This window comes from Rhineura floridana, chromosome 1, assembly GCF_030035675.1.
Source record: "Rhineura floridana isolate rRhiFlo1 chromosome 1, rRhiFlo1.hap2, whole genome shotgun sequence".
Taxonomy (NCBI): domain Eukaryota; kingdom Metazoa; phylum Chordata; class Lepidosauria; order Squamata; family Rhineuridae; genus Rhineura; species Rhineura floridana.
Genome location: NC_084480.1, coordinates 144,834,760 through 144,860,363, shown reverse-complemented (window position 1 = coordinate 144,860,363; position 25,604 = coordinate 144,834,760). Strand labels below are relative to the sequence as shown.

The following is a 25,604-nucleotide window of genomic DNA, read 5'->3' as shown; positions in this document are numbered from 1 at the left end:
ATCCAGCCCACCACCGACTCCAGGCAGCGGTCCAGGGCTTGCACGGCCTCTCCCGATTCAGATGTTACAGAGAAGTAGAGCTGGGTATCATCAGCATACTGCTGACACCTTGCCCCAAAGCTCAATGTTAAACAGCATGGGGGACAAGATGGTACCCTGTGGCACCCCACAGCACAGCTGCCAGGGGGCCGAAAGACAATCACCCAATGCTATTCTCTGAGAACGACCCTGGAGATAGGATCGGAACCACTGTAAAACAGCGCCTCCAATACCCATCTCACCAAGTCGGCCCAGAAGAACACCATGGTCAATGGTATCAAAAGCCGCTGAGAGATCAAGTAGGAATAACAGGGTCACACTCCCCCTGTCCTTCTCCCGATAAAGGTCATCCATCAGGGCGACCAAGGCCAATTCAGTCCCATAGCCAGGCCTGAACCCAGACTGGGATGGGTCAAGATAATCTGTTTAATCCAAGAGTACTTGCAGTTGCTGTACCACAACCCTCTCAATCACCTTTCCTCAGAAGGGAGTATTTGCAACCGGTCGGTAGTTGTCACAAACTAATGGGTCCAGGGTGGGCTTTTTCAAGAGTGGTTGAATCACCGTGTCTTTCAAGGCAGCTGGAACCACTCCCTCCCGCAATGATGTGTTGACCACACTCTGGATCCACTTGGTCAAACCACCTTGGCAAGCTTTAATAAGCAAAGAAGGGCAAGGGTCGAGAGGACATGTTGCTGGCCGCATCATTGCAAGCACCTTGTCCACGTCATCAGGGTCACCTACTCTATCTACTGGGAACTCCCCCAGGGCATTCAGGAATCCAGTGGATTCCATTAGTCTCCAGCGGCGGACCATCTTAATCTGTCCATCACCCCTGCAGGGAAGGATCGGAGCCATAAGTCTAAACTTCACCAGGAAGTGATCTGACCACAGTAATGGGGTGACATCCATCCCCCTATGTCCAGACCATCCCTTTCTTCATCTGGAGCAAAAACCAAGTTGAGGGTGTGCCCTGCGCTATGTTTTGGGCCAGTAACAACTTGAGACAGCCCCATGGTCGTCATGGAGGCCATGAAGTCCTGAGCCGGAACACTAGTGGCAGCCTCTGCATGGACATTGAAATCATCCAGCACTATCGTTCTGGGCTGCTCCAATGCCACAGCTGAGACGACCTCTACCAGCTCGCTCAGAGAAGCTGCCGGGCAGCAGGGTGGACGGTACACCAGCAGCAACGCTAGTTTGCTGTCTCCTCGGCCCAACACCAGCTCCAAGACAGAATCGTCTCCTGGTGACTGAGATGGAAGTTCTGTAGACCACAGCAACTCCTCCCCCCCCGGTCCCTGTAGCCTGTGCTGGTGCTGCAGCGAGTATCCAGGTGGGCAAAGTTGGGTTAGATCAACTCCTCCAAGCTCACCCACCCAGGTCTCGGTAATACACACCAAATCGGCACCTTCATCCACAATCAAGTCATGGATGAGAGTGGTCTTATTATGTACCGATCTGGCATTAAACAACAACACGCACAGCAGATGAGCAACGAGGATCCAATCCATGAGAGGAGTGGCAGCAAGGAGAAGGTACAGGTGGCCTTGCCTTCGCCTTCTCTGGTAATTCTCCACCTACCCATGGCTATATTTCCCTCTGCCCATAATTACTGAAATTGGGGTGGCATCACCCATGTTCCTCCATGCTAAGACTCCTCCTAAATACCTAATATGGGCCCAACATGAGCCCACCAACAAAGCCTGTCAGAGCAAATTATCTTAGTAGGCCTCTGCGAGGATTGGGAACAGTCACACACATTCAGACTTTCTCACACAGGGTCCATCTACTCCCCCTCCTGTCTCACACCCAGGGAGGGCCAGCCTTCTGCCAATTACAGACTCTCACTCTGAAGGCATCTGGTGACTTTCTCCTATCATTCAGTTCACTGCACAGGCTCCCACACCACACACCCTACCCACCACCAATCTCCTCTAGACTGGTTTAACAGAAAACAAATTAAGAAATACAAAACAAGAAAAAGTAAATAAGCAAGAGGTTTCTCTTAGGAGACTCCCTAGTATGCAAATATTCACTCCCTCCCCCCTCATTATGGCCCAGCAAGGACCTGTGACCTTCCAATGTTGAGGTCATAATAATAATGGACTGCCTTCAAGTCGATTCCAACTTATGGGTGACCCTATGAATAGGGTTTTCATGGGTTACCATTGCCGTCCTCTAAGGCTGAGAGGCGGTGACTGGCCCAAGGTCACCCAGTGAGCTTCATGGCTGTGTGGGGATTCAAATCCTGGTCTCCCAGGTTGTAGTCCAACACCTTAACCACTACACCACACTGGCTCTCGTTGAGGCCATAGAAATAAGAAAATACTAAATTGCCTCTAAAATAATTTTTAGAGAGAAACTTCTGGGTCCACAATGCATCCCAAAGATAGTCACTCTTATCTTTGCTGCTCCCTTTCATTGGCAGCAGGCGTTCTGTTCAGTCACAGCTGCAGTACAATTCTGAACATTTGTTTCTATGGGCCACTGTCACTTATGCTTGATTGCTCTCAGCCATAACTTCAGAATGTTAGGGTGTCAGTTTAGTGTGTATGTGTTGGGAGGGGGAGGAAAATTGAAATCAAAGGAGAAAAGAAAATTGGCATGTTGAAACCCCTAGCAATTTATAATCTAGAGTGGGAAATAGGGCTGCGGCAGATGTATGTCATGAGGTTTAAAAAACTCCTCTGTGTTTAAGGAGGACACGTCAGACACGTCAGGAAGGAGATGAAAAAGGACACCTTTTCCCTTTTCTCAGAGCTGCCCCTCTATATATTTCAATAAAATGCTCAGCCAACTTCAGACCTGAGCCATCTAGCAGTATAAAGCACAGTAGTAGTTTTGGGGATGCAGGGGGTCAGTGGAAAGAAATGAGGTGCCCCCCAACCTCTCATGAGAGGGCTGATTATCATTACAGTACAGGTTTCTGTTCCAGGTTGGCTGGAGCCCTGAACAAGAGCCCTGAGGCATGGGACACACTACAACATTTTGTTGAGCTCCCACTTGTTTGGGCTTAATAGTGTTGTCCAACTGGAAGAAAAAAGGCTTTTAAAAACTCCTTTTATTAAGGTGATTTTCTAGATCTATTCTTCATATAACAAATTGGCTAGAAAACCAATGTTATAAATCTAATTTAATGTTTAACATTTGGTGGTTGAATTAATAAATGGTGTTTCAGGTTCCACTATTGAAATTAATGTGGTTTAAAAGTGACTAATTTTGACTAGATCATGCCCTGCCCTTTTTAATTAGGATTCATTTTGTATCACCAGTCTATTAAATTTCACTTTGAATAAACTAAAAACCCAACCCTAAACCCTATAGATATACAACCCCCCCCCAAATATCCTGGATTCCTGAACTTCTCCCCAGATTTTTTTTAAAGTATACAGTATTGTAAGGAGTTGGAACTACAGTTGTTGGTACTAAACTACAGTAGGAATAGCCTCTACAGGATATATAAAGAAATTTGGACATTAATTCAAAGTTGATAAATCAACTGGGAGTTCAAAACACCAATTGTTTTCTTGCTCTGTAGGAAGTTTAGAAAGATTAGCACATTTTTCCTTTCTATCATGGCGCAGAGTGGTAAGCGGCGGCAACGCAGCCAAAGCACTGCTCACGGCTGGAGTTCAATTCCAACGGAAGGAGGAAGTCGAATCTCCGGTAAAAGGGGTCAAGGTCCACTCAGTCTTCCATCCATCTGTGGTCGGTAAAATGAGTACCCGGCATATGCTGGGAGGCAAAGAAAGGCCGGGGAAGGAACTGGCAACTACACTCCATATATACAGTCTGCCTAGTAAACGTCGCAAGATGTCACCCTAAGAGTCGGAAACGACTCTCACTACAAGTGCGGGGACACCTTTACCTTTAATGCCCATGTTCTCAATGCATTCTATTAATTTCAATAGCATTTCTATTACAGTAGGGCCCCGCTTACTGGCGTTCCATTTTGCGGTGTTCCGCTGATGCGGCGGCTTTCAATTTGGGGAAATTCCCTGTTTTAAAGCCAATTTTTGCAATTTTACGGCCTTTTGCGATATTTTCGTGTCATTTTTGTGCGACGCGGCCCATTATAGTCAATGGGTTCTGCTTTACGGCGATTACCGCTTTACGGCAGGGGCCTGGTCCCTAACCCGCCGTATAAGTGGGGCCCTACTGTATATGTTTTCAGTCAAGATACAAGTAACCCACATCTCTCATTTTCAGTCAACTAGCACTGATTAGGAAGTCACTTCTACAAAATTATTAATCCACATACATTTTTACTAGCCCACCTATATTGAATACCTCAAAAGTTTTTTTAAAAAAACTTGATCGTCTAGGAGTGATTCTTAGTTGTCATCTGGTGGATAGCTGAGCAGATATTATCAGGGCTGCAATAAGTTTTCCGGATTTGCCTCAAATGGTTTCTGCTGTAATTACCCCTGTGGGATGGTTGGTGTGCAGCTCTTTTTGCTTTAGAGGAGATACTTGCAATGGGGAGGGGACTGAATGGTTCCACACCGGGAGATTGGAAGAGGAAAGGTGGGTGAAGAGACTTGAGAGGGTTGGAAGATTTTTGGGGAAAAGATACTGAGGAAATGGCAGAGCTAATAAGCAAAAAGGAACTGCCTTGAGAAGACAGTGAGGGAGAGCAGAGCAGCCTTCTGTCCTGACTCAGCGTTAATCCAGCAGCAGTTCTGTTGCCAGGGATTGACTGAGGCCTTGCACAGGTCTGAGAGACCCCATTTATTCCTTTGTGACTGACTAATTTATTGGACTCTATCCTCTCTGTTTTGTTCAGAGACATGTATTTTATCTGAATTGTTTCTCTTTCGAAGTTGTTTTCCCCCCTTTTGATTAATTGCCTACAAGCTTGAATTTTCAGGAATGTTTTGCATTTTCTTGGGAAAATTTTGACTATGCTAATTAGGGCAGTTGGAATATTTTCTGGAGAGTGATCTCATTTAGCAATTTTTAAAAACTTATATTTAGTAAAAAAAAAGCTAAAAACTTTGAAACTGCCAAGCTTGCCTGATACTTATTTGCAGTTGGCACTCTTTCATTGTTACTATTGAACTTATTGTATGGGAAATTTTCTGTGGAAAAATAAAGCATTGGAAAATTTTCCACCCTGCATCATTGCTTACAGGTTTCCCTTGTAATCCTGTTGGCAGCTTAACCACCTTTTCAGGCCTAGAGGCGATACACTGTTTTGTGGCCCTGGCATTTATACTCCCTCATCTATCCCATTTCAGTTAAAAAACAACAATGAAGTCCAGGCCTCATGGTGAAAGGAGCTGCTGGTATGAAAAAGTGGGGTTACCTAAATATTGCATACTTAAAATACATTTTTTGCTATGAGCACTAAAATATATATTTTGTACTACAACTTAAAAATTTCACACAGGAAGCAACTATTGTTTATGTCTTTGTAACTTTGAGGTTAAGCCACTGTAATGCGCTTTATGTAGGGCTACCTTTGACAATTTGGAGGCTTCAGCTGGTGCAAAAAATGTGTGTATATGTGTACACACATATATACACATAAATGTGCTTGCACACATATACTGGAGCTTGCATATGTTTCTCCTTATTTTTATTCTCAAATATTATTGAATGTCTTTCAGTTCACTCCCTAGAGGGACTCTAACTTAGCTTCTGTCTCAAAATGAAATTCAGGTAAAATCAGAGCTAAAAAAAATTGTTTAGAGTGGCACATGTCCCATGTTCCAATTTCAAAGCTGCCATATCAGTGGTTGGACCATGCTGCAGATGGGGAGACATTGTACTGCCACATCTGTGTGGGGAAACCTGATTTGCCTGGCATTAGCTGCTACCCAAATGATCATATTCACTTAAGTAGAGGAAGTGCCAAGATGATTGCATTGGGGTGGGAAGTCCTAGGGTAAATCTTCCTCACTTTTTTTCAGTATGTAAGTTGACTTTGGTGGATTTGTTGTAGGATTTACCGACTTCGGAGTTCAGCTGCTTTTGAGCTTTTCACCAAAATCTAGGTTCTTTTGCCTGTGAAGTTGTAATTCTGTCCTAATGGCATTGTTTCCATGCAAATTTTAGTACCACATATTCAGTATTTTGAATTTATGTAAAGCTGAAATGGTAAAAGGTGAAGGAAAAGGGCTGTTGAACATTTGTAAAACATTTACTACTATAATTAAATTTAGCTACATTTTCAGTGGATTAAGTGTTGATTTACAACATTCCAAAATGTTTTCAATGAGTTTCAAATGTTCATTAGTGTTTCAGCTAAACTCACAGGTGGAGGTCCCCAAATTTATTTTTTTGGGGGGGAGGCTGTGGGCACATTTGGATTTTGAGAGTGCCATGGTATACTGCCTTTTACCCTGGATTGCTCTGTCTCCCCCAATAGAGAGAGAGTTTACCACACACTGCTTTTCCATGGGGTAAAATCAGTTACACTGGGTGATACTCAATGCTGCTGTTATTGTATTTCTATCTTGTCCTTCCTCCCAGGAGCCCAGGGTGACAAAGGACAAAACACTAAAAACATCTTAAAACATCTCAGAAACAAAACATCTTAAAACATCTTTTTTTAAAAGAAAAATCTTTAAAAGCTTCTTAAAAAGCAATTCCAAAACAGACACAGAGTGGAATAAAGTTGCTACTTAAAAGGCTTGTTGAAAGAGAAAGATCTTCAGTAGGCACTGAAAAGATAACAGGGATGACACCTGTCTAATATTTAAAAGGAGGGAATTCCAAAAGACAGGTGCCACAGAACTTAAGGTCCACTTCCTCTGTTGTGTGGAATGGACCTCCTGATAAGATGGTATCTGCAGAGTGCAGTGATAGACTTGGGTATATTAGGGGTAAGATGGTCCAACTAGTCTAACTCAGAGTAGTCCTATTGAAGTTAATTAGATATGACTAATTTAGGTTCATTAATTTCAGTGGATGTACTCTGAGTAGGACTTAGTTGAATACAACCCAATAGAATTAAAATGGATCCTCCTGAATTTACTTGATTTTAAATGCTCTCCCAGACTACACAGTGGAAGTACTCCCTACAGAACACACACACAGAGAGAGCATCCATCCATCACACAGTGGGATCTGAATAAAAGTTAGATTCGGTAAAATTAAAATAGATTCTCTTCCATTATTTATTTATTATTTGATGTATATTCCACCCTTCCTCTCAGTAGGAGCCCATGGTTTTTTACTATGAGATCCACCTAAAACAGTAGTCAAATTCAATTTTACACTGGTGTCTGTAGACTGCATAGTAAGAATCATGGATCCTGCACTTGCCATGACACAAAAACATGGGTTCAAGACATGGATCCTGATGAACCTCATAATTTTTAGATGGTGTGTCAATAAAACTTCCATCAAAACACAGGATATGTCTGAGGGGGCTTTTGGTGGTCTCTCCAACAGTGGAAGTATCCAAGAGACAGCTAGCAGCTGGACAGCCATCTGTTGGATATGCTTTAATTTGGATTTCTGCATTGAGCAGCTTATGAGACTGAATTGGCCTTGGTCGCCCTGATGGATGACCTTTATCAGGAGAAGGACAGGGGGAGTGTGACCCTGTTACTCCTACTTGATCTCTCAGTGGCTTTTGATACCATTGACGTTGGTATCCTTCTGGGCCGACTTGGTGAGATGGGTATTGGAGGCACTGTTCTACCGTGGTTCCAATCCTATCTCCAAGGTCGTTTTCAGAGAATAGCATTGGGTGACTGTCTTTCGGTCCCCTGGCAATTGTGCTGTGGGGTGCCGCAGGGTACCATCTTATCTCCCATGCTGTTTAACACTTATATGAAGCCCTTGGGAGCGGCCATCAGAAGATTTGGGGCCAGGTGTCAGCACTGACGATACCCAGCTCTATTTCTCTGTAACATCTGAATTGGGAGAGGCCATACAAGCCCTAGACTGCTGCCGGGACTCGGTGGTGGGCAAGACGGAGGCGCTGTGTGTTGCTGGTTCCCGAGTTCAGATAATTGGTCAATTGGCTGCTTTGGATGGGGTCGTACTCCCTCTGAAAGAGCAGGTCCGTAGCCTGGGGTGCTCCTGGATTCATCTTTGTCGCTAGAGGCTCAGGTGACCTCAGTGGCTAGGAGTGCCTTTTACCAGCTTCGGCTGTGTCTGGACCGGAATAGCCTGACCACTGTTGTCCACACACTGGTAACCTCCAGGCTGGATTACTGTAATGCGCTCTATGTGGGGCTGCCCTTGAGGTTGGTCCGGAATCTGCAGCTGGTGCCAAATGCAGCGGCGAGACTGCTCACTGGGGTAAGGGTATCGCCAACATGTCACCCCACTGCTGCAAGAATTGCACTGGCTGTCCATTTGCTACCGGGCCATGTTTTGGTGTACAAAGCCCTATACAGCTTGGGACCAGGATACCTGAAAGACCGTCTTACCCCTTATATACCCAGTCGATCACTGCGCTCTGCAGGTGAGGGCCTCCTGCAGATACCATCTTATCAGGAGGTCCATTCCACACAACATAGAAAACGGACCTTTAGTGTGGTGGCACCTACCCTGTGGAATTCCCTACCCTTAAATATTAGACAGGTGCCATCTCTGTTATCTTTTTGGCGCCTCTTGAAGACCTTCCTCTGTCAACAAGCCTTTTAAGTTGAGACCTTATCCCAGTCTGTGTCTGTGTTGGAATTGCTTTTTAATATGTTTTTAACCTTTTTTTTAAAGATGCCTTCAAAGCTTTTAAAAAAAATGTTTTTAAATATGTTTTGTTTTAATGTATTTTAAAGGCTGTTTTTATGATGTTTTAAAGTGTTTTTCGTGCTTTTGTTTGCCACCCTGGGCTCCTGTTGGGAGGAAGGGCAGGATATTAATAAAATAAAATAAATAAAATAAGCAAACATAGGAATAATGCTGTGCTTTAACATTTGCTCAACCTGCATATGAATTTAAACTAGCCATTAGGTACAGGAAAGTTGGTTTTCTGATGGAGCTCTCCCATCGTGGTTTTGATCAAAGGCACTTGAAGCAGGGGGTCATCTACCAAATAAACATGTTTACTTTTTCATTCCCCTAATATCCAAGACACACCATTTCCTCTACTACAGTGCCAATTTTTTACCACTTATAAACAAGATGTTTTCAAAACATGTTTATTTCTAGGGGATGCCACCCCTGTTCACTTCACTTTCCAGCCCTGCCTACAACCCCCTGTACAGCACCCTAAGGCCTCCCCCACAGCCAGGTGCCCCTTAGTTATCTTTCCATCCTCTCTGTCATGTGCTCCTTAGCATCCCCACCACCACCTCTGCCATGTGCCCCTAGCTTTCCCCCCATCCCCTCACCAACCCTATACCATCTCCACTCCATGTGGGTCGCCAAAGCTCTCCTGTGTCACCCCAAGGGTCTCCAAACGTCTTTCAATGCGCTCCAGGCAAAGTATGGATAGATCTCTCTTCCCTGCCCACTTCCCAATGTCCTGATGCTATAAGGTGAAGGTATACTACTTTGCTTTTGTTGGTGTTTTTCTGGATACTCTGCTGTAAAGTTACTTGAGAGTGGGTTTCAGATTTCTTAATTTAGGCAGCATGGCTCATGTGGCAATGCTTCCTATATTTTGACAGCTTCAACAAACTGAAGACACTGGAAGCTTCCTCTTTTTCATATAGATTATGTACTTTTATTCACTTGCAGAGCAGTTTTAGTCTGAAGCCAGCTGCTCAGTTTTTAATTTTGTTTGAACATATCTTCAGAGTTTCCCATTTATTTCTTGGTTCCTGTGACAAGGTGTTAGGTCCAAACCCAACACGCAAGCTGTCACTGCCAGTTCAATCAGGCTTTTATTCACTTAGCCACTGGAATGTTTGGGGTCAGGTCATCGGGAAATAAACCGATATCTACTTTATATCAAGTCAGTAATATTTCCATACCCAACAAAGGCTTCATTAAGTGCCCACCTGCTTCCAGGGTCTCCATTGGGTGACCTGGCTCCATGTAGGGATCTCACCTATAACTCATATGTTGATTTGGCAGATTGGTAGGTGATACTAACTGTGGCTGAAAAGGCAGCTCTGGATATTGCAAGGAGGAAAACAGCTAAGCAAAGTCTCCAGTAAGCATATGTTCAGAAAGGGAAATTGATAAGAGAGCCACTCTTAAAGTGACAGGCCCTGAATAGTGCCAAGGATGGTTTCATGGGATTCCTGCCCACCCCTGAGACATTTGCATTTTGAATATGTTCTTGGATCTCCTTAGTAAGTAAGTAAGAAGATTTATTCTTTGTACCTCTAATATTAGCACTATTTAGTTCCATGAATTTACATGGTTTTTACAGAGTAATGTAAATAAAATTCTAGTCCCTGTCCTGAAGAGATTGTAGTCTAAATGTGGGGAGATGCTTCAAAAAGATCAGCAGGAAGAGGTGACGGGGGATCAAGGGGTGAGTGCAAATGAATTGCAGTTAGAGTAAAGTTTTATTTCACTAAGGATAAGGATTTAGGACCAAGCAGGAGAGGAGTGTTTGAAGAGGGCAGGTGGGGGAGGAGAGGTAGCAGCATCCAGATGTATATTAGTTTATGTCCTGGCTTCCCACAAAGAATCCTGGGAATTGCAGTTTGGCAAGGGAGAACAATAATGATGTGTAAGAAATCTCCAGTACTATTCACAGAACTGTAGTTAACAGGTGAAAGGGAACAACTATTCTCCCATGAGTGCATGATATGGGCTGATTTGCAATTCTTTACTACCACTGCCAACAGCAGTCAGCTAATCTCAAAGATTCTTCAATTATATTGTTCTTTCTGTAGAAAGTGTGAAATGGGCATTTGAAGAAAGTTGCAAAAGGTTAAAGAAATGAAAAGAACTGTTATTGAGAATTCTGTAACTGAGCTTTATCCAAGCTTGACCTTAGTCCAAATTAAGGCTTTGTATGTTTTCTCTCCCCATTTCAGGACAACTTTCCACTGTTGGAAAGTCACTACCTGAGCTGGAAATGCAGAGGTCAAATTAGATAAGACTGGGCTCTTCAAGAAGAATATGGTTGGTCTAGGCATCTGCATTGGGGGTGCCAGGCTAACCTCGAATGCAGTATTGAGGCATGATACCTTCTTGTGTCATAGTTTGTTGCTAGGTAATTTAAAGCCAAAACTTGCCACACCCTATTCTAAAATGCTAATTTTGAAGGAAGCAACACAGTTGCTAAAAGTATACTTTGTGATTACTGTATTAGTAAGTCATTATCCAGTTTGGGCATTCTTTATGATCAGATTGGATTTGTCGGAGGTTTCATTAGCACTGAACTTAGAAAAAGATGTTCAGATGTTGTGGGTTATTAGGTAAACAGCACAGGGCACCCTAACAGTCAGCAGCTTGACTTTGAAAGATCAAGCTGTGCAAGGGTGGATTTCATTAACAGCAGAGGCTGCAATCTATTTTATACTTGATGCATGCTTAAATCATATTACCCCTCAAGCTGATTTTATGTGCTGGTGCCTATGAGTTCTTCCTTCTTACTGTCATTAGGTTTTCAGTATAGAAAGCAAGTGACTTTCAGAGTGGTTCCAAACTTTTTTCCCCCATGGACCATTTGAAAATTGGTGCAGGTCTTGGCAGACCACTTAATGATTTTTCTGCCCTTAGTAACAATTGTAACACACTGTGCTACATGCTGTATGGTTTCCTAAAATTGTAATTTTATTGCTGCTTTTATTTTTTATATATTGTATTTTATTGTATTGCAGTTTAACTTCCATAGAAATTGGAGTGTGATACAATAAAATATAAGAAATAAGAATACAGTAAAAATCAGTACAAAATACTAATATTTAATGTGATAGATATGCCACCTCCTGTCTTCAACCACAAAATACACATGCAGAGGACCACTGGTGGTCCGCAGGCCCCAGGTTGGAAACCTCTGATCTATCATGAAAGAGCTCTCTCACAAAAGCTGGTGCTTAGCCCATAAGCTTTTGTTTATTTCCAGGGCTTTAAGATATTAAAGCAGGCTGGCAGGGCCAAGTGGAAAAATCAGCACAATTAACCCTGGTTATATGGGCTCATGTCCTGACATGGTTTACAATGTCTGATTTCAAAAAATCTGGTACCTTGATGGGACCCAGGCAAGTCAGTATGCTGAGGTAATAACAAGATTTACAGCAGCAGCAACTGGAATGCCAGAAGGATTGGGAGGAAGGTGTGGAACATTGCCACCCACTCCACTCCCTGTCATTTTTGCTTTTGCTGAGTCGAACACAGTCTGGAGACATTTTGGAGATACTTTGAGAGCTAGTCAGTTGAGCCTATTTTATTATTTGGTGCTCTCAAATTATTTTTTCTGTGAGTTTTGTGTAATTGGCCTACGATTCTTGATTTTAACTATTACTCTACTAACTATTGGATTTAATTGTATTTATTTTACTACTTATTTATTAAATTTATATCCTGCTCTTCCTACCAAAAGAGCCCAAGGTGGCAAACACACACGTGATAGAACAAGTGAAACATCTAAAAACAATTCCAATACAGATGCAGACTGTACTTTGTGAAGCATTTTACTTTTTAAAAAGAACGCTTTTAACTTCTTTAAGCTGCTTCAGGAACCAATCTTGGTTGAACGGGTATAAATATATATAGTAACAGTGCAGACCTAATCATATTTGTTTGGAAGTCCCACTGTGTTAAATAGAACATTCCAAGTGTGCATAGGATTGCAGCTTAAGTAACCTTTTCTTTGTTTCTGTGGCAAGTGATGAAAGTCATGATGTGCTGCTGATCATGCACTCACGTTTCAGCATGGAGGCATGCAAGGAAGAGAGCATGTTGGTCGAGAAGTAACACAAACCATGGTTTGTGATAGCTGTAGTTTGTGTTCCAGATGTGGAGACAGAGCACACTTCATCTCTGGATTGTGCCATTTCCCTCTTCAACCATGTTCCCTGAGAATTCCCGGTTGCTTCTCAAAACGGGCCACCAAGGTTGGAGCAATATTTCTAGCCATGCTTTGTTGATTTGGATGTAATGCCAAGCCACAGCTTGCCCAAATGGTGGTTGCAAGCAAGCGTCAAAGCATGGTTTCAGATCTTCGTTTGGTGGCCATTCACAAACAATGATATGTCAATTTGACAGTGGTTTGGACATTGTGACAAACTATAGTTTGACTTTTATGTTTGAGTTGGTGTAAGAACAGGCCCACAGCTGCCACTGCTATGTTGCTCTGCCTGGGCCTCCTTTTTCTTCTCATCTTCCATTTTACACTGATTACTATGGCTATATAGGTCTATGGAGAGCAGTTATGAACTGTACACACTCTCATGCTGTGGTCTCATCTGCATGTGTGAAATGGGCTGACTTCAACAACCTGCCTCAGTTTGTGTTTTGTTATTCATGCACACACAGTTCAGATACATGCACTAACTGAAAATGCTGCTGACAGCTGCAAAAACTCTGGCAGTAGTCTAAGTTTCTGGCTTTTATACACAAAATTCTGACCAGAGGAGTAACTTGTTCTCTCTCTCTCTCTCTCTCTCTCTCTCTCTCTCTCTCTCTCTCTCTCTCTCTCTCTCTCTCTCATTCAAATTCTATATTATATGAATGAGAGAGACAGAGAAAGAAGGAGTGAGTGAGTAAGTACTGTATGTAGGCCGTATTCTTTTGGTTAATTGGTAACTCTGTGTGCTATGGAAGTGCTGAAATGTAACTCCAAATTATAATCTTTTGATTCAATATGGTGCTAAGTGCAGAACTTTAAAATGCTAATTTTGGGGTTTTCTTGAAAGATGAATGCAAATCTGAATGGTTTCACAGAGCACTGTTCACAGCAATATTATTTACGTTGTCTACTTGGAGCATGATATTGCCAAGGTGAAGCACTTTACAGTCTCATTGATTTCTGTACAAGAGTTAAGCACAGCCTTGAATTCTCCCATTTAAATAACGGAAACTATATATATATTTAAAGTGCTTCACTTTGGCTGGATTGTGCCTGTAGAAATTAAAAATTGTAAGTGGAAAAAATTAATCTTGTAGGAAAGAACAAATAGAATGTAGAATTTGAAGTAATCCTGACACGTAGAGTTGAACTCTTTCCTTTCTTTTCCTGCTCTTACTTTATTATATGTCTATAGTATCTCATTTATACTTGCAAAAAAAGATATTAACATGAGCAAATATAGTTAACCTTGGTTATAGTTGGAGACCACAACAGCTGTGTTAGCATGTCATTCTAAACCAGCCTTTCCCAACTGGTGTGCCTCCAGATGTTGTTGGACCACAGCTCCCATCAGCCTCAGCCATTGGCAATGCTGGCTGAGGCTGATGGGAGTTGTGGTCCAACAACATCTGGAGGCACACTGGTTGGGAAAGGCTGTTCTAAACCATAGTTTAGCATAATGTGAAATAAACAGGAATGAGCCACAGTGATCCTTGTGCTTGTACCCTCCTCTCCCTTCTTCCTCTGTGACTGTGAGGAGTTTGGAAACTTTTGCCTAGCTTTGATTGACTTAATCTGAACCAACAAACTGTGGTTAATGTTAACTATGGTTTACTTAAAGCAAGTCAGCTTGAAACCCTAGTCGAAGTTAACCACTGTTTGTAGATTTGCAAGAGGCAACAAACTGGTTAAGGAGAACCAGAGGAAGAAGGAGGAAAAGGGAGTGGGAGAATGCAAGTCTGTAGCTTGCTTCTCCTAGTTCAGATCACATGTGATTGTGCCCAATATCTGCGAGTTGCCCAAAGAAAATAATTTTATTTAAAACTTTCTTAAATGTGAAATGCAGACTAGGATTTAAATCTCAGTGCAACAAGAAAAGTTTGCTGTTTTTGTCACAGAAATGAAGAATTGATTGTTGAATATCATGAGAGGGATTTTTTTACAGTGATTGGGAAAATGTAATGTTGGACTGTTAATTCAGTCCCCACCATACCCCATACCCTTGGTATCATTCTAATACAATGAATCTTGTTCAGTAGGAATCCTAGGGACTAAATCTTAGAACTGTTTATTCATTGGGTTTTAAAGTTAATGTATGTGGATTTAGAAGTTCCCTCAATTGAAATATGTGTTTGTGGAGTAGTGGATAGCTAAAAGAAGTATGAAAATACTTCTGCTGGGAGGAAGGATAGGATATAAATCAAATAATAAATAAATATATATATATATTTAATAAGAAATAATAATCACAAATGTCCCCTAATGAGACATATCATGGGCAAAATGATTACTTCCTGCTTTATCACTCACTGTTTGACCCACCATTCTTAACCTCCACAGTTGCCTGCAACAATGAACAGTAATAGGCTGTTTGAAATAGACTCACCTGTTAAAGAGATGTAATGCAGAAAAATGTTTTATGTGAGAACATACTTTCAGACTACCAAGCAGTTTATTCAGATGTATCACTTTTCAGGTAATACAAGGTATTTAAACCTAATCTTGCAAATATGAAGGGCTTTTTAAAGTATCAGCATATGTTTCCAGGTGGCATCAAATGCTTCCATATATAAATGTCCTAGGTTCCATTAATTAGTACACTCAGCTTTTGGCTATAGCAGCTCTACCTCAATACTGGAAGTGGTTCTGACCTCCACAAAGTCCACTTTGATCTTTATTCCTCCCCATGATACCCATATCCTACTAAGTTCAACTGTAAACTCCATTTGCTTTGGACCCTGTGCGGTGGCTGAGAGTGAAGTAGGTGCATTATGAGCCCACAATTCTCCTTCCATTTCTTCTGTCACCTGTTTCTCATCTCTTGTGTTTCCTTCTTCAGTACACACTGTCAGGGCTGAGAGAGTTGATGCCTGAACACACTCTGTGTTGGTTATGTGCTGCTAAAATAGATTTTTGAGTTGTTGCTTAGGGTAGGAATCTCCTTGTGAGAGCAGCTCAAGAACCAGATCCTCCTGGCCCGTGTCAGTGATGTTAGACTCACAACCTGCTACTTTAAGGTAATGCTATCTTTTAGGTCTGATGCACACTTGAAGTACAGGATAGCAAAAGGACAGAAGGGTAAGCAGTGGTTCAATTAATCCCCCCCATGCTACTTAATAGCTTGATGAAGCTGCTGGGGGCAGTCATCAAGACAAAATCATGTTGCGGTCCTGATGCTGCCAGTAATCTTAGAGCAGGGATTTGGGGGAACCTCTGGTTCACCAGATATTGTTGGACTCAAGTCCTGCCAACCCCAGACAGCATAGCCAATGTCAGAGATGATGGGAGTTGTAGACCAACAGCATCTGGCACCTGGATGGAAAAGGCAGCTTTATCCACAACTTTACCATACTGGTACAGGCATACCCCGCTTTAACATACGCAATGGGACCAGAGCATGTATGTAAAGTGAAAATGTACTTAAAGTGAAGCAATTATCTATGCATGTACTGCACGGCAATCGCCACTAGATGGCAGTGGTGTCATGCCATTAAGTGTCCGTAATTGCAAAGCACGTGTACGTTAAGCGGGGTATGGTGGCGCATGGAGCATGTATGTTATAGTGAGGCGACGTTAAGTGAAGCGATGTTAAGCGGGGTATGCCTGTATTTGATATGCTAGACACCAGAGTTTCTAGCCCAAGCCAGAAAAGAATTTCGCTTGAGACCTCTAGCATCAAGTCTAGCAGACAAGTGTTCTGTAAGATGATGTAGATGGCCGCTACCAACAAATGGTCAAAGTTCATTAAGAGTTCTTGAGTTGTGAATATTGCAGTGGTGTTCTACAATACTGGCTTGCCATTTCACTTCAAGAGTCAAATCTGTGGCTTGTATTTTAACTCCTGATGGTGAGAGATGTCAATTTTTGTGTTTCTAAGTTCCCCCGAGTAAACAGTTTTGTACAAAGCACGATGGGAAATCTGAGCTGTGGGCTCCAAGGTATTGTATAGCCGTTGCCTGCAGTTTATAGCAGTTACCAGTAAAGTTCAGGTTTAGTTCAAGACTGTTAGGATGTGTTTTAAAAGTTCTACAAGATTTGGGCTTTTTATATTATAGAAACTTCTTTGTGCATAATGTAGGTCTATTGTTAACATTGGTGCAATTCTGCTTCGGCTCATAGGCATACTGCTCCCCTTATGACTAGGTCCCCAGGAGTTCAGGAATACTTTAAGACCACTTTTGCACAAAGCTTTTCTTCTTCTTAGTGTTGTTAAAATCCCTCTAACATTCTCATTATTCCTTTTTTAAAAAAATTGGTGATTCTTTTAGTTCTTCATATCTTGCATTCATTACTCTTTTGGGAAGGTTTTTGTAGTGCAATGGGGCTCTATGACAGAGTGGTGAAATTTCTTTAAATTTCAAAAATAGTCTTGGTAATTTTTCAAAACCAAATTGATCTGGATCTTTCTATGGCTTTCATGAATTTAATGCAAGGCCTGTCATTGCTTTGCCCACAAAAGTAATAAAAACTGTCAGTCTTCTGTGATTCTGCCATATTGATGTCTAGGCATCTTGGAGATAGAGGCCTCTTCACAGAAATGCAAAATCAGTGAAGCCTGAGGGTTTGGTCAAGACACTTGCAGCTCTATGGCCTAGTACATGCTCTCTTGGCACGTGCTTATCCCAGCTGGTTAATGTCAGCCATGGAATATTGACTAGGTTGATCCAGGGTGTAGTGAGTGCTTTGCTGCATGATGGGATGGTTCCTGCTGCTTTGAAGGAAATGCTAGTATGGCCACTCATGAAAAGCCCACACGCTGCATCCAGTGGGTTATGCCAACTACCGCCCGGCAACTATCTCCAAAATACCTTTTTGTGGCAATGTGATTGAGAGGTGGTGGTGGTTTAGCTACAGATGCTCTTAGATGAAACGTTATCTTGACCCATTCCAGTCTAGGTTCAGGCCCATTTGTGTGACAGAATCAGCCTTGGTCGTTCTGCTGAATGATCTCTAGGGGAGGGACAGGGGTATTGTGACCCTGTTAATTTCTCCTGGCTGTCTTAATGATACCATCCTCCACAGTATACTCCTGGACCTTTTCCATGAGTTGGGGGCACCATTTTATAATGGTCTTGTTCCTACTTGTGGGATTGATTCCAGAGAATAGTATTGGGTGGCTATGTCTTGGCCCCTTGGCAGTTAATCTGTGTCATGCCACAGGGAACAATTACCCCCCCAGTGCTACTTAATAGCTTGATGAAGCTGCTGGGGGCAGTCATCAAGAGAATTGTGAAAAGGTGAGTATGCTAATGATATCCAGCTCTATTTCTCTGTAACATCTGAATCAGGAGAGGCTGTGCAGGTCCTAAGCCAGTGTCTGGATGCAGTCATGAGCTGAATGCAGTCATGGGCTAATAAACTGTGAATGTGGACAAAATGGAGACCTTAGGGATGGGCAGTTCCCAGGTCTGGGAATTGGGTTGTGTACTGGATCATATGCACAGTTTGCAGGTGCTTCTAAATACATTGCTGTCACTAAAAGCCGAGTTGACTTCAGTGGCTTGGCACACCGATTACCAATTTCGATTGGTGAGCCAACTATGACTGTTCCTGGACAGGGATAGCCTTGCATGGTAGCTCATACTTTGCTAACCTCACGATTAGGTAACTGCAGTGTACCATATTCGGGGATGTCCTTGCTCCAGTCCAGAAGTTGCAATTAGTGCAAAGTTCTGCTGATAGGGTGCTTAATGGGAAACCTAGTTTTTCCACACATTTTGCTGGTGTTGAAAGATCTGCACTCGCTGCCTGTTAGCTACCAAGCTAAATTGAAGGTTTTGTTGTTGAGATCTAAAGCCCTAAACAAATTGGAACCAGGATACCTAGCTGATCATCACCCTGGGTACAGACCAAGCTGATCTTTAAGATCTTATGAGGAGACCCTGCTGGTTGTTACTTGATGAACAGATTGTTACATGGTGACAGTGCAGAAGTAGCTATTCTTGGTAATAGTTCACATCCTCTAGAATGCCCTCTCTCAGGTAGGTCTTGGAGACCGTGATGACCTTTAAATGTCTCTTAAAAACCTACAAGCTTCCCTGGACTCTGAGTCTTAATTTTTGTTTTATCTGCTCAGTTTTATTTGTGCGGTATGGTTGTATTTTGTTTTTATCTAGTTTTTAAGAAAATTTATTGAATGTCATATTTTATTGTTTTTATATAAACTGCTTAGATTTTTATTATATTGAGCATTGTGTGTGTGTGTGTATATATATATAAATAAAATAAGTGTTTGGAGAAAAAGAGGTACCTGATGTATTTATAATGTAAAAGGCAGGCTACCTCCTCTCTTGTATATAGTTGGTAGATATTCTTCCAGCCTCAGCCCTTCACAGTAGCTATATGATGTGCCTAAGAGAGATCTGATTCTACTGTTGAGTTTAGAATACAGTTCATTTATCCAATTAACCCATTGTTGGCACTGAAATGCCCTTGTAAAGTGTCCCATCTCCTCCAGACTTGCTGTCCTATTTTTTAGGGCAGTCAGATTATTGGGAGCAAACTGTTGCAAATTCAGGGTAATTTTTTTTCAACAAGACTAGGCCTAGTTGCCACTGTGCTGTTAAACATTGATATAGCTGTCAAGGAGTCCTCTTATGCATGAGAAACACTTAGTGTTTCATGCAGAATGGCTTTTTGCTTAAAAGACCCCTTAATCTGCATGCCTAGTTCCTTTGAGCGCAGCATTCACTCGCCAGTGAGTTGTGGGCTGGATTGAAGCCTCTCCCTTCATTCTATAATGCTGTCTGCATGTCTTGGGTGGTATTTAAGTCACCCATTAAAATTAATGGACTTAAGTTAATCATGACTAATTGAAGTCCATTGATTTCAGTGGATCTGCTTGGAGTATGATTTGTTTGAATGTCACCCCCTGAATTTAGCTTGTTACCAATCTGGCCTAAAAGATGGTAGTCCAATTTTTGGAGAACCAAAAGTCTATCAGGGTGGTGAACCTATGGCCCTCCAGATGTTGCTGAACTGCAACTCCCATAATTTCTAAGCATTGGTCATGCTGGCTGGGACTGATGGGAGTTGGAGTCCAACAACATCTGAAGGATTCCCCACACTTTGTCTACAGTACCTCAGGCACTGGTGACTTCAAGACTGGATTAGGTTTTAAATTAGTGGGGCCAATCAAGGCCCATGCATTCACTGCCAAACTCTGGCCTATACATCAGCCTTCACTGGATTCATCACCCTGGTTCTATTTGCTCAGTAGTAACTTGGGGGAACGTTGAGGAAAACAGTCTATTACTAAAAACACCATACTCCAAATTCTAACTGAAACAAACATATGGTTTATTGATGTACAAAGCTTAATGGTGCTATAGCACTAATAGAAAATAAAACAAAGATAATTTTTGAAAGTATAGCAACTTAAAATAACTTAGAAAATATCTTAAAGTGATGTGATATATAATTTGTGTAAGCTAATTAAAACATTAAAAATATGAACTAACAGAATAAATCATACATTTTCCTCCTAACTCCTTCCAGCCCACTACCTGTGTGTTTTTGTTCTAAGTTTCCTAGAATATTCAATTAAAGAAAGACATAGTTACCTACGAGTGGGTTGGGTTGAAGCCTTCAGTTTAGCAAAGCATGAGAAAGCTTGCAGATAGCAGCAAGAAAAGAAGAAAAAGTAATCCAAAGGCAATCTCGCCCCCCCCCCCGAAGAACAGCTAACTCACCAACATTTGAATACATCTTTTATATCGACCAGCAAAACTAGACCAGAGGGTTGGAAGTATCCAATAAGATTACATCAACTTTAATAATTGAGGGTGGACTTCCAAAATAAGCAGACCATGAATTACCGTAATCTGTCTGGGAGGAGGATAAAAGGAGTACCTGAAACCCTTGCATCAGTGATTTTCCACTGGCATCTTTGACAGTTTTTTAAAAAAACATTTTCTGTTATTCTTTCACTTTGGCATTATTTTGGCTATCTGTCATCTCTTTACCAACTTCTTATCAGAAGATCTTCTCTGGCAGCAGAAAGTGCAATGTTTGCAGAGCTACGGGCAACCATCAACCAGAAATGACACACACCAGCATAAAATTGTCATTCATTTTGGTCCATCATAGCTTCATTCTGGCTCTGTTCTGTGCATCCACTTTTAACCTGACTGCCAAATGTATAGGGTGCAGCAGTGACCTGATTAACACACTCTGTGTGGGGCTTCCCTTTCACTTGACCCGGAAACTGCAGTTAGTGCAGATGCTGCAGCCAGATAGCTGATGGGAGGTGAGACCCTGTCAGCATATAACACCTCTGCTGAGGGAACTCCACTGGTTGCTGATTTGTTATCAGGCCAAGTACAAAGTATAACTGTTGGTATATAAAGCTCTTAACCACTTGGGACCAGTGTACTTGTGTGACTGTCTTACCCCGTATGTGCCCACTCAAGCACTTCACCCTGCAGAATAGGCACTGTTACGGGTGCCACATAGTACTTGTTCTGCTCTTGTAAGAAATTGTTCTTTTAGTGTGGTAGCACCTACTCCTTGGAACTCCCAACTTATTCATATCAGGCAGGCACCTTCTCTTTATTCTTTTTGGCACTTCTGGCAAACCTATCTGGACACGTAGATGTTGATGTGTTTTAATCTTTTTAGACTATTGCTGTTTTGTTATAAAATGTCTTTAATTACTTGTTTTTAACTTTTTATTGATAATTATTATGTTTTTGTAAAACGCTTAAGGTAATATTACAATCAAGTAGTACATAAATTTTGTTAAATAATTGAAAATAAATGATCTCATCAAATTGCCCATCAAATTTTGAGGCGATGTATTTTTTTTTTATTTAACAAAAAATATATATTGCTTGATTGTAATATTACCTTGTGTTTTACCAAAAATATTAAAATTATCAACAAAAAAATCAAAACAAGTAATTAAAACATTTAAAAGATAATTAAAATTAACAGTAAACGAAAAAGAGATTAAAACGTCAACATCTTCATGTCTGGATAGATTTGTCTAAAGAAAAACGTTTTAAGCAGGTGCCAAGTGTCTGCCTGATGTCAGTAGGCTGGGAGTTCCAAAGTGTAGGTGCTGCCACACTGAAAGACTGATTTCTTACAAGGGCAGAATGAGTATTATGTGGCACCTGTAACGCTTTCTCAGATCGAAGCTGTTGAGTTGGCTCATAAGGAGTAAGGAGTGAGTAAACTGGTCCCAAGCTGTTAAGGGCTTTATATACCAATAGGAACCTCTTGAACCTGTAACAAATCAGCAACCAGTGCAGATCTCTGAGCAGAGGTGTTACATGCTGACAGGATCTCAGTTCTGTCAGCAACTGTAGTGCAGCATTCTGCACTCACTGCTCTTTATGGATCAAGTACAAGGGAAGCCCCACATAAAGTGCATTGCAGTAATCCAGTCTTGTCACCAGTGCCTGAACTACTGTGGTCAAGCTTTCCAGGTCAGGAATGGTTGTAACTATCACTAGGTGCAGCTGGTTAAAAGTGCTTCTAGTCAGTGAGGTTGCCTGGGCCTTCAGTGACAGAGCTAGATCCAGAAGAACCCCCAGACTGTGTACCTGCTACTTCAGGGGGAGTGAAACCCCACCCAGGGCAGGCAATTGATCAATTTCTTAGACATGGGAACCGCTTGCCCACAGTGCCTCCATCTTGCTAGGATTCGGTGTAGGATGTGTTGAACATATTTATATGCAAAACTGAGCACCCATCATTCCAATCTCACATGTGAGCTTGTTTCTTTTCTCTATCTAAAAAGTAACAGAGAGAGATCACCAGCCAGATTAAGGCCAGTGACTTGCACCATATGACAATGGGGAGTCTGTGAAGGAGGCAGGAACAGACTAGAAATGCACACTTTTCTCTGTTCATTGCATGTGTCCACTTTGCAGGTTTAGCAGCAAACGAGGCCAGACTTGCACAGCTTCATTAACTAGACAGTTCTGATTCATTTCTTTTGCACCATCTGTCCATTAAATGAAGCTGGGGAGGAAGGTGAAAGAAATAGCACACAATTATGACTGTGTTAGAATGAATGATGCTTAATTTGTCACTGGTGGTTGTCTGATATTCACTCTTAATACTTTCAAAAAATTTAAATTTAAGTGGCATATAGAAGCTCAACTAAAAGTAAACTGTTCAAGAATACCTATCAGAGAACTGATTTTCTTTTAGAGCAACTACTGCTTAACTGATTGTGATTTTAGCAAAACTCTTGTTGAGGATTCATCTATAGGGTAAAATACTCTTTTAAAAAAAAGGCTGCTCAGAAAATGGTCAGACTTCATCCTTACATATATTGCTACACAATGCATGTATAGGAATCTCCAATTAGTTTTTATTATTTTCTCATGGGAAGATGCTTCGACCTTTTAATCACTTGGGTTGTCTGTAAGTCTTGCAGCTCTGAAAATCTCCATCCTGATTTCCTTTACTGGAGATCGTGTCTCACCTTTACACAGCAACAAGCCTGGGTTTTTAACACTGTGCACTCAACAGGTGCTACAGCCAATCTTGGCCTTTGGAGAGTGTACCTGTGTTGATACATGTTTTGATACATGTGTTTTGAAACATTCTCACACTTCATTTTTAGATATACAGTAGTGTGTACACCTACAAAATGTAGTGTGTGAGGCGTGCAAGTAGGTTCATATGAGGGTAGATCAGCACTGCTTTGTGATCTATGAACAGAAGGCTAAATATACCAGTAAGAACATAAGAACATAAGAAGAGCCTGCTGGATCAGGCCAGTGGCCCATCTAGTCCAGCATCCTGTTCTCACAGTGGCCAACCAGTAATGCTGCATTCCTCTTTTGACCTAAGAATATGCTTCCAGAGCTACTTGGGCTCAAAGGCATGAGTTGTCAACTAGGATATTTCAGGTTGTCAACCTTGAAGATTAATCTGATTTTTCGTATTTAGGAGGAGTAATTCATCTTTGAAGGCTGTTGAAGGATTTTCCGAAAGGTTGCCAGTTGGTATTTGGTTGTAGTTCATTTCAGTTATAAATGTAATAGCTGTGGGTTCGCTGTATCTTAGGTTTCAGTTATGCATTGTTTCAGGTAAAAATGTACTCTTAAGTCCTTTTTAATGCAATTACCATTGTATGAGAGGGAGAGTCAGAACAATCTCATAGGTCCTTCACCCTCCTGTATGTCCCCATGGCCATTTCTGCTGCCCTCCATGCGTTGAGGCCAATTTACAACCAAGGGTTACAATTTGCATGGAACCCCTACTCAAGCAGAGCAGGCTTCCCACTGCACACTGTTAGGCCCCCAACATGTGGAGGCCTTCAGGAATTACAGCATGGTGGGCATGCAGGAGGAGGGTGTCTTGAATGGACTCATGGTGTGTGTGGGGGGGAATAATGCCTGGACAGAACTATAATTAAACATTAGATAACTTGTTATCTCTCAGGGTGGTCATCTTTTTTGTTAACACAAGAAAATTTGTTTATGCTTTTTATGTTCTAGAAAATAATGAAAAAGTTACAAATGAAGGGTCCAATTCATGTTTATCTGTAGAAATAGAATAGGTTTGGACCTTGTCATGAAATTTGGTGCAAAATGGTAGATTCAGAAGGAGTGGAGCTGAGTGATCAAGTGCATGTAGGAGTCCCTAGGTTTCAATAAAGGTAGTGCACAAGCCAGGGAGTCTGGAAGTTGAAGCCTCTGTTCAGTTTTGCCCCAGAAACAATCTCAGGGACTAAGGCTGCAATCCAATACGTGTCTACTCAGAAGTAAGCTCCACTGGGTTCAGTGGGACTTTCTTCCAGGTATTGTGTACTGGATTGCAATCTAAATAAGAAGCAAATAGTCCTGGCTGGAGAGCTCACATTCATTATTGACAGTGTTAGGCCAGTGGGTCTGTGTTGTTGTTATGTGCCTTCAAGTCGAGTATGACTTATGGCGACCTTATGAATCAGCAACCTCCAACAGCATCTGTCGTGAACCACCCTGTTCAGATCTTGTAAGTTCAGGTCTGTGGCTTCCTTTATAAAATCAATCCATCTCTTGTTTGGTCTTCCTCCTTTTGTACTCCCTTCTGTTTTTCCCAGCATTATTGTCTTTTCTAGCTATTTACACTCTTGTATGCACTAAAGTGGTTTGAACTGGATCTTGGGAGAAGATTATTTTGTGACCTGCTTTAAGCAGCAAAGTAGCTGGCCTTTTGATAGCTTGACTGTCTCATGCTGGCAGAAAGATGTTCAACAGAAAAAGATCATAATGACTTCTCATTCTTGTCACCCTGTAGTTGCAGGGAAGAACGACACCTAAACTGGGTTTCAGTTAATGTACCTATGTCTAGTTTTTCTTCTCCACACTCTGGCAGGCATCCATCATTTAAATGTCACCCCATCTCAGATGTAATGAAATACTTACCTAAAGTGTTGAAATCACTTAGACTTGCTCTGGCAACTATAGAGTTAACTTCCAGATATCTTTTCTGTCTTTTCAGGTCTCTGGATGGCAGACTCTGAAAAGAAATGCAGTTTTAAGAGGTATGTTGACCATGTGTGTTTCCAGAACTATTTGGGAAAGGGTGGAATTACACCTCTTACTTGAAATAGAGACGGAAAACAGTAGAGTTTTTTTTAACAAAATTGAAATTTGTGCTTTTGGAGATCTAGTCAAAATTTAAAATAAATGTTCTCCTTGGGAAATGCTTAGTTTTACTAACCTTGTTAATATAACTA

At 41.7% G+C, this 25,604-nt stretch overlaps 1 protein-coding gene across 4 annotated transcripts in view; it reads left to right on the top strand.

Annotated features, from left to right (window-relative positions):
- Positions 1 to 25,604, top strand: part of PCGF3 (polycomb group ring finger 3) — an 86,525-nt gene that overhangs the window by 16,209 nt on the left and 44,712 nt on the right. For all 4 annotated transcript variants that reach the window (XM_061634921.1, XM_061634910.1, XM_061634890.1 and 1 more), the window contains exon 2: positions 25,367 to 25,409. The gene's annotated coding sequence lies outside the window, so the exon portion shown is untranslated. The remainder of the gene's footprint in view (positions 1 to 25,366; positions 25,410 to 25,604) is intronic.